The sequence below is a fragment of the Esox lucius genome, chromosome 21 (assembly GCF_011004845.1).
Source record: "Esox lucius isolate fEsoLuc1 chromosome 21, fEsoLuc1.pri, whole genome shotgun sequence".
Classification (NCBI taxonomy): domain Eukaryota; kingdom Metazoa; phylum Chordata; class Actinopteri; order Esociformes; family Esocidae; genus Esox; species Esox lucius.
The window spans coordinates 4,770,695-4,779,589 of NC_047589.1; the positions used below are offsets into that span (position 1 = coordinate 4,770,695).

The 8,895-nt window shown below is 39.9% G+C and overlaps 1 long non-coding RNA gene across 3 annotated transcripts; it reads left to right on the forward strand.

Annotated features, from left to right (window-relative positions):
* The first annotated feature begins 2,102 nt into the window (after nucleotides 1-2,102).
* Nucleotides 2,103-3,047, forward strand: LOC117593629. Of its 3 annotated transcripts, none has more exons than XR_004575079.1 (3): nucleotides 2,103-2,131; nucleotides 2,332-2,550; nucleotides 2,937-3,047. It is a non-coding gene; the product is annotated as an uncharacterized LOC117593629 (long non-coding RNA). The 3 variants fall into 3 exon arrangements; XR_004575078.1 differs by having other exon boundaries at nucleotides 2,127-2,181; XR_004575077.1 differs by lacking the exon at nucleotides 2,103-2,131 and adding an exon at nucleotides 2,159-2,237.
* The last annotated feature ends 5,848 nt before the right edge of the window (nucleotides 3,048-8,895 follow it).

The following is an 8,895-nucleotide window of genomic DNA, read 5'->3' on the forward strand; positions in this document are numbered from 1 at the left end:
CAAAAAATATCCACAAGGCTTCTTTTTGCCGCCGGCCCTTAGCTGTCGGCTATAGGTGCGTCCTGCTGGCGGGGATGAAACGTTTGCCGCCGAATACGTCACTCCCATTTCTTGCGAGATTTTTTGACTGCTTCATTTTCTCTGGCGGTTGCCTGGGTCTAAAAACCGCGGTCCTTCGGCGGCAAGACGCTTTTAAATAGGCTACTCTCAAAATCGACCGGCCATGTTGGTTTGGACACATTCGCATCAGTTCGTCGCTCAATCGCGAGTTACAGTCTGCTAGCTAGCAAAGTCATCGACTACCATCGTTTAAGTAAGTACATGTTTCCTTTTTGTGTAACGCAATATTATGTTGACATTGTTTTTAGTTTATATATTTAAAATGTGTAGTAATCTTTGTTCTGGCCTAACTAGCTAAAGTAGCCTTGTTAACGCAATGTTGTTAGTACATGTTGAATTTTAACGAGCTATAATAGGTAGCAAAAGCTTTACATCTTTGAAAACACTAAAATTTAAACTTAGTCTTTCTTACAAAAAAACGATGTATATATGTTGTTTAAATTATTTTGTTTGCCTGAACAAGTATGCTGCTAGTCCAGTAGCTAGAGTAAGTGTTTGCTAGCACATGCTGTTTTGCCTTTGTTACAGTACACACTGTGGCTAGCATGTTTTGTGCTGTGTTGCTACTGTACTGGACTTAAGGCGATTGTGATTTCTAATTCTCTGAACTGCTGTACGTTTTATGTTTGAGGAACATTCTGTGTTCACTTGAATCACAACACCCAATGAATACATTTTATTTTTAACAATTTCACTGTTCCACGTTTGGCTGATAATGTTTCCCCCCCACAGCATAGCTACTGTATATTCCTAACGTTAACAATCCGATTTTGTTGCAGATACCTTGGCCAGAGCATAACCGATTATCTTCACCCAAGAGACCTACTGTTGGTCAATCGTTTTGGTTTTAAAGGTAAATACATTGTTAGTCACAATGTTTAGTTACTGGGCCAAAAGGAAAATAATAATGACAAGAGTTGAGAGGGACAAACAGGACATTCACTTGAATCACTACATTCTACAGAAGTTGCATTGATTCCAGAAAACCAGGAAAATGTTGAGCCATCTGTAGACTTCAGAGTTGGTATGTAAAATGTATTGCTGTGATGCTTAATTTGTGATCCTGTAACTAAACTATACACTTTGTTAGATTTTCAAATTTCTGTTCCCTCTTTCTCAGAACCAGGTTTCTCCCTAGTAATCCAGACTCCACTTCAGAGCCAAGAGTTTGAGTACAAGTAAGTGATGTTATTTGTGATGTTTTTTGTCTTGGAAACTATTGCTTCTATTTAAGATTAGGAATCCTTTTATCCATAATCTGTTTTTCTTTAGGGCACTTGACTTTCTGGATAAAAGGTGTGGAGGTGTGTTGTACATATCATTAGCTTTGCACAGTTCAATTATTGTTTCATTACTGAATATGCAATCTCTGCAGTGAAATTAAAGCTGTTATGTTTTTTCCCCCAGTTCGTCAAGTACTAAACTTTACACCCCCAGCAGAAAATGTACCCTGGCAGCAAATGGGTGAAAAGGCTGGAGGTATGTAATACGTTGCGCTAAACTGTTACATTTAAGTCCAATTCATTACATGTATGCAATAACTTCAAACATATTTTTACGTCAATGATTATCAATAGGAGAAAGTCATCGCTCCGTTATTGGCCCTTGGACTCCCCTGGCATCGCATGTACAGCATGAAGTTTTCAGCAATGAAGGTATATTCTAGGCCTATGTCCTAATGTCCAGTTTTTTAACAGTTTTGAAAATAGTGCCTTTAGTTTTCCAGAACGAGAACCAAGCCCTGAGGGAGGAGAACCAAGCCCTGAGGGAGGAGAACCAAGCCCTGAGGGAGGAGAACCAAGCCCTAAAGGGGGGAGAACCAAGCCCTGAGGGAGGGGAGCCATGCCCTGAGGGAGGGGAGCCATGCCCTGAGGGAGGGGAGCCATGCACGAGCAGGTGAGAACATGCACTCTTTCTTTAATTTTACTTTTTTGTGTGTAATGTAGGTTCAGAATGACCATATGCCTTTCATTTTGTAGCTTCGGGTGACAGCGGCTCGCTTCAAGAGCAGGTGAAGCTATTTGGGACAATGCTGAAGATTTGCTCGCACTGGGCAATCGGGTACAACTTGCAAACAACACCTGTGGTTGTTGATTTAATTCCCACTGGGTCCACATGTACGTGTATTAGACCTAGGTATAAATGTCATTGTTTAGTAATTGAGGGACCAGGACTGACTACTTTATTCTTTTATTCTGGGAACCCCTGTAGGTGCAGATCAGACCCTAGTGCTGCGACGTCTTGGAGAGTTTGGCGATGTTGTGCGTAGCATGGAAAACAAAATGGACACTATGCTGCAACATTTCAGTGCCAATGTGTCTGTTGGAGAGCTATCCCTGCCAGGGGATGTTACTCCCCCTAGACACCCAGGAAGATTTGGTGTTTCTTGACAGCATTTTGAGGGAGGATAAAGAGCTCCAGGAACGATTTGTAAGTGTGTTGCTTTCGTTTATAAGGCCGTTGGGTAATCTAAAAAGTCAAATTAAGTTTGTACACTATATTCTACAGTCTAAATCCACAGCCTGTCACATTTTATATTTATGTATGAGAAGCTTGCGAGAAATGTAATTTAACACATTTTCAGCTTCGGTTTTTGGCTATCAAATGTGGGAGGGACCTGAAGACAACAGTGTGGAGAATGCTTCAGAGTATTTTCTCTAATAACCTTGCCGTTAATACAACCTGGACTGGTATAGGGGATAAAACCTGTTTTAGAGACCTGTTCCTGAAGACCATTGTTCAAAGTAATTTTTTTAAGTAGATGCCCTGATGCCTTATGCCATTCAAATGTAATGACAGATCTGTATTTTCTACAGGGGCCCTCCGGAAGAACCCGGCAACCCAGGATGCCACTGATGAGGCGGTCCAGGTTAACGTTACACGTTACCTGAAAGGAGCATCAGACTGTGAAGGAGGAAAAAGCCGCCCAGCTGAGAAGGACCCACAGCCAACCCCTTAAACCTAGGCTGACTACTGACACCCCAGCATCCCTGAACTGGAACACTTTCTTTATCCTGCAGTCAGTAACATCAAGAAGCCAGAAGTGCCAGACTACACTCACCAAACCCACCCTGTTTTTTTGTATTAACTTTAGTATTGGCTTATTTCATTCCATCTTAACGATTCTATTTTAGTTTGTAAATCCTATTTCATACCTGTTACTTGATATTGCGCATTAACTAGTACCAATATTCTACTTTCATTTCATCACTATGCTTAACTGTTATCCAATTAATAATAGCTTGGAAATACTATTTCGTACTTATGATACTTGATATTGCACAGTACCTGGTACCAAATATTCTACTTACTCTGTTTTTAACATCAGCATTTTTCATTCCATCACAGTGCTTAACTGTTATTCTATTGTTAAATATAGCTTGTAAATCCTTGTGCCACAGGTCAGCATTGCAGTTATAATGGTCTGTTCTACTACTGTTTTTACCTCTGTATTTTTATATATGTATATCAAGTTTTGTTTATCACAGATACAAGAGACACATCTTAATGCAGCATGGTGTAAATATTGTGCTCCAGGTCAGCAATGCCATTATAATGGAATATTCTACTCTAGAGCTTTACTCAATGGCTTGAAAATGTGATGTTCTACCTCGTTTTATTTGGTATCCTGCACATTCTTTGGTACCAAATATCCTCATTACTTGTTATGTTTACTGGTAATTATTTTCATCCCAGAGCTGACCTCTATATTATTAACAATGATTGTGTTTGTGTTATAATTTGCTTGTATGGCTGTTCTTTTTTTTTTAACCAACTTTTTATTGGAAACCTGCATGTTCTGTGTGTATTTATGCCTATTATTTATTTCAGTGATCTGACACATCTTGTTTGAATGACAGTTACTGTACTTTGAAATGTGGAATTAAAACACCAAATGGAAATTTGTCTGGTTTGATCAATCATTATTCTCGATAAACTATATATATATATATAAAAGCGGCAGATCGCTCGAAAACCTTTTGTATAACGGCGGTGGAAAGGCGGTTGGACCACGGGCCGGCCGCAGAACACAGGCGGTAGGAGTGCGACCGCCGCTTTTAAAAAGCGTCTGCCGCCGGCGGAAAGCTGGCAAACGTGTTTGCGATTTAGACATTCTGACGCTTCTACTGTCTTTGGAGGACCGCCTCCGGTCCGCCGACTCATTGCTATCTGGGACTCAGCCCCTGCTGCAGTTCCCTCGTGCACTGATGTTATGCCAGTGCAGAGATGTAAACTGAAAATAAAACAGTATTAATAGTCATATTTGGAGTGATCTTTGGTGGATGGATGACAACAAAATATTGCACATGGACATGGCGGAGAGAAATGAAACCTTAACAGCGCAGAAAAGAAAATCCTAACGCACTGACAAACTAAAAGATGTGATATATTATGACCTACTGTAAAAAACAACAACAACATAATTACAAACTTCAGTGTTTATTTTTGTGCAACATGGACTTCAAGGTTTCATTTGTGTGACTTTACCAAAGGATTTGATTTATATGTTTTCCTTCAGATGCGAGTCTGTGCGCTTTACATGACGTTTCAGTGTTAGGCCCGGCAGTTGCGCATGGACTGGGTTCAGTAATAAAAGGCTTTGAATTACCAAAATATAATTCAGACTGACAAAATAATAAAAATGACATTCTTCTTCTTTTAGACAATAATATAAATAATAATAATAACGACATTCTTCTTCTAAATAACGATAAACGTCATTGGTAAATATCATGAAATAATAAGACGAATATTACAAATTGTCATGCAGTTATTAATGTGAATGAATGGTACTCCACATCACATCATCATCTTTTATTCCGCTTTTTAAACTGCCAAATGAAACAAATGTATTTCTTTCTACCTCCCTGGTGATCGTCTCAATCTCCACGTCAGATAAGTTTCTCTTTTTTGCCATGTTCCGTGTGTCCATGGCGTAAAATGAGGGCGTGGGGGAAGCGGAAACTTGAATATATAGGGGCGTGTTATTCTAATGACGATCGTTTTCAGCCGCGGCATTTATCAAGGGAAGGTATTGCGTACACCTGGATTTTAAAGGTACGCACAGTTTCATAAATCAGGCGATGAGAGGAGTGTAAGCAAAATCTTACGCCAACATATACTCATATATTCAACGTGCTCCATCTGGGGAATGGGGAGATGAGAAAGCCACACAGTTATGCTAGCTGTATGCAGTTTTTCATTTAGCAATTGTACACTTTGTTTACTCCCATAGACAATACATTGCCTACTCCAAAAATGTCATCTCAAACTTTAAATGGTTTCAGAGTGTCGTAAAGAGCTGTGGTTCAGATCATCCACCCTTTAGAATATTTAGCATCCTGCGTCCACAGGAAGTCATGAGTGACCCCCCAAAAACTGTTTCTCCCAGTGGAATATGTTGAAAATGTTTGCAATTTATCAAGTAAAAACTCCTTCTGTTATTAGCATAACAGTTAAATATTTCAGGTTTAATCGTATATACGGTAGTGATAGGAAGTTCGAGTCATCCTACTGGATCTTGCTGTGTCTATCAGTAAAAAGTTAGATTAATTCGAGTCATTTCGTTCATTTGAGTCAATAATGCCTACAGCCACCAACGAATGCTCATCATCATCTATACTTAAGCAAATGCTTGTTTTACTCTATGATTTATCATTGATTTATCTTTATCATTACAATCTAAAATCAAATACAAAATTTCTTACTATATATCTGTTGCAAACATGTATTTACAATGCTACTTTCTAGATCAACTTTTCTTTGAGAATGTCAAATTAACAGCTGTTTGACCTCTGAGTAGGCCACTGAGCTGGAATCCAGCGATCGGGGTAAAACTCCGCTGGCAGCTGTTCAAATTAAGAAACAACCATTCAATTGAATGATAAAATTGACCAAGTCAGTCATTCACAAGTCTTTTTTAATTAGGCAAAGGCTCAGTGTATGATTTTATCTGTGTTTATCATTACAATTAAAATCAACTACCACATTAATAATTTTAGACCTACCATATGTCCGATTATCTGTTACATATATGTCTTTATTATGCAATTATTTTGATCTATTTTTCTTGGCGAAAGTAAAACTAACAGCGTAATCTGTGGTTGGGTAGAACTCTGCTGCCAGTCATTCAAATGAAGAAACAACCTTTCAATTGAACGATAAAACTGACCAAGTTTGTCATTTTTACTAAGGCAAAGGCAGTGTCTTTGTGCTTGTTTTCATCTTGCACATCGCTAATTTACGGGAACAAGCATCATGAACAGGAGCCCCACTGCTGCTATTAAGACGTACCCCTAAAAGGGAGAGTTCTTCTAGTGAATTCTGCTAGGCCTCCAGGCCTCCTCCATCTCTCTATACCCCGTCCATCATTCCATGCCTCCTCTTTGACACTGCCTCTCCTATATCACTCTGCACCTACTCCATCATCCTGCGGCTCCTCTATCCCTCTGTGCCAACTATCTTCCTCTACCTTCCTGGTCGTTCTCTATCTCTCCACTCCTCCTTCATCATTCCACCACTCCTCTTTGACTCGGCGCCTCCTCCATCTCTCTGCGCCTTTCTCCATCATTCTGCACCTCCTTTATGACTCCGCGCCTCCCCTACCACTCTTCACCTCTACTATCTCGCCGCACCTCCTCTATCAATCCATGTCTCCGTGACTCCTCCATCCACCACGCCTCCCCCATCATTCCACGCCCCATCTACGACATGTAAATTTCCAAATTCTGACTCTGGGGGTGTTTGGACCGAACTGTATGGGTGTTCCAATTGGGGCGTAGAATTGGGCAGTAAAACTGTACATATGCAATGTAAACCACAGCCAACACATGCCCTGGACTTGCTGCCTGACTGTGGAAAATGTCTGACTTGCATCCCAATTGAGAGCAGTGGAACTTGGGGGACCCCTAGAGCATTTTCTGTGAATTGCAGTCTGTATGGGAAGCCCGTAATGCTTGGCATTTGGCATCAAAATGGGCATTATAATTCTAGGGTAACACTTTACTTTAAGTGTAGTTTCATAACAACGTCATAACTATCTCATAATGTGTCTTGTCAGCTGACATTTCATATCCTGTCATAACATGGTCACGACACTGTAATGACACATATTCTGAAAAATGATGACATATATTGTGTTTTATTATGACTGGTTATGACAACAATGCAAGTCAGTCAAAACATAAACCATTCTTTTGCACCAGGCTTCTTATTAACAGAATTGTAATATTGCATTTCTTTATAAATGCTATATATCAATATAATTACGCATGAAGTGATGTCAGGTACATACCTTCCCCAATGCAACATTTCTCATGACTAGGATGCCAGCAATAGATTTCAGGATTAACAGGACATGACATCCTCTTTGTGACTAACAACCAACATAAGGGCATGTACAGCTAGGTGATAGGCATTTCTGTTTCCAGTGATTATGGTTATAATGCGTCTTTTGTAATGTCATACTGCTGTTGTAAAAAGGGCTTTATAAATAAATTTGATTGATCTTGTCATTTGCGCTTAGAAATATATTTCATGTAAGAAATATGCTATATAAATAGTTTGTTTTATTCTTAAATATATATACAGCTCCGGAAAAAATGTACAGACCATTGCAACTTTTTCTTTCCTTTTCAAAAAGGTGGGAAAGGAAAGTTATGAATGAGGAACAGAAGCGTTCAATTTGTAGTGGTATCTTAATTTTAACCATTCTGTTTCTCACTCAAAACCTTTTCGGCATTTTTGGAAAGGAAAGAACAAGGTTCAGTGGTCTCTTAATTTTTCCCCGAGCTGTATATATGTATGTATATGTATGTATATATACGGCTATGGAAAAAATTAAGAGACAACTCCTAATTTTCTTAAATAAGCATCTCTACATGTATGGCAGCCATTCCATTCCAGTGCCTTTTAAATTCCAACACAGGAACACCTCATTTTACTTAATGAGGTACTGATTAGGTGATTGCCTGAACCAAATCTAATTTTACGAGGAAAAGTATGAAAACCACTGCTGTGGTCATCACTATCCTCTTGCAATAGATCCAGCTGGATGGCAAAAACAGTGCAAGTAGTACCTCAAAGGTTATTTGAATAACTTTTCAGAGAGACAGATGAGTTGAAAATAAAAGCTTTAAGTGAGGAAAAGAAGGGTTCAATTCTGGCTTTACTGGCAGAGGGATACAGTGAGCGTCAGGTTGCTTCCATCCTGAACATTTCAAAGACGGCGGTTCATAAGAACAAGGTCAAGCAACAGACAACAAAGCTACAGACTGGCAGAGGGTGAAAAGGACCGAGATGACCGTCAACTCATTCGAATGTCACTCAACAACCGTAGGATTACATCAAGTGGCCTACAAAAAGAATGGCAAACAGCATCTGGGGTGAAGTGCACGGCGAGGACGGTTAGAAACAGGCTCCTAGGGGCAGGGCTGAAGTTGTGCAAAGCTAGAAGAAAGTCCTTCATCAATGAGAAGGAAAGAAGAGCCAGGCTGAAGTTTGCAAAAGACCATAAGAGGACCGTAGAGGAATGGAGTAAGGTCATCTTCTCTGATGAGTCAAATACTCAGCTTTGCCCAACACCTGGTCATCTAATGGTTAGACGGACACCTGGAGAGGCCTACAAGCCTCAGTGTCTCGCACCCACTGTGAAATTTTGTGGAGGATCGGTGATGATCTGGGGATGCTTCAGCAAGGCTGGAATCAGGCAGATTTGTCTTTGAGAACCTGGTTGCATAATTGTGCACACCCTCTAATAACTGGGGATGTGGCTGT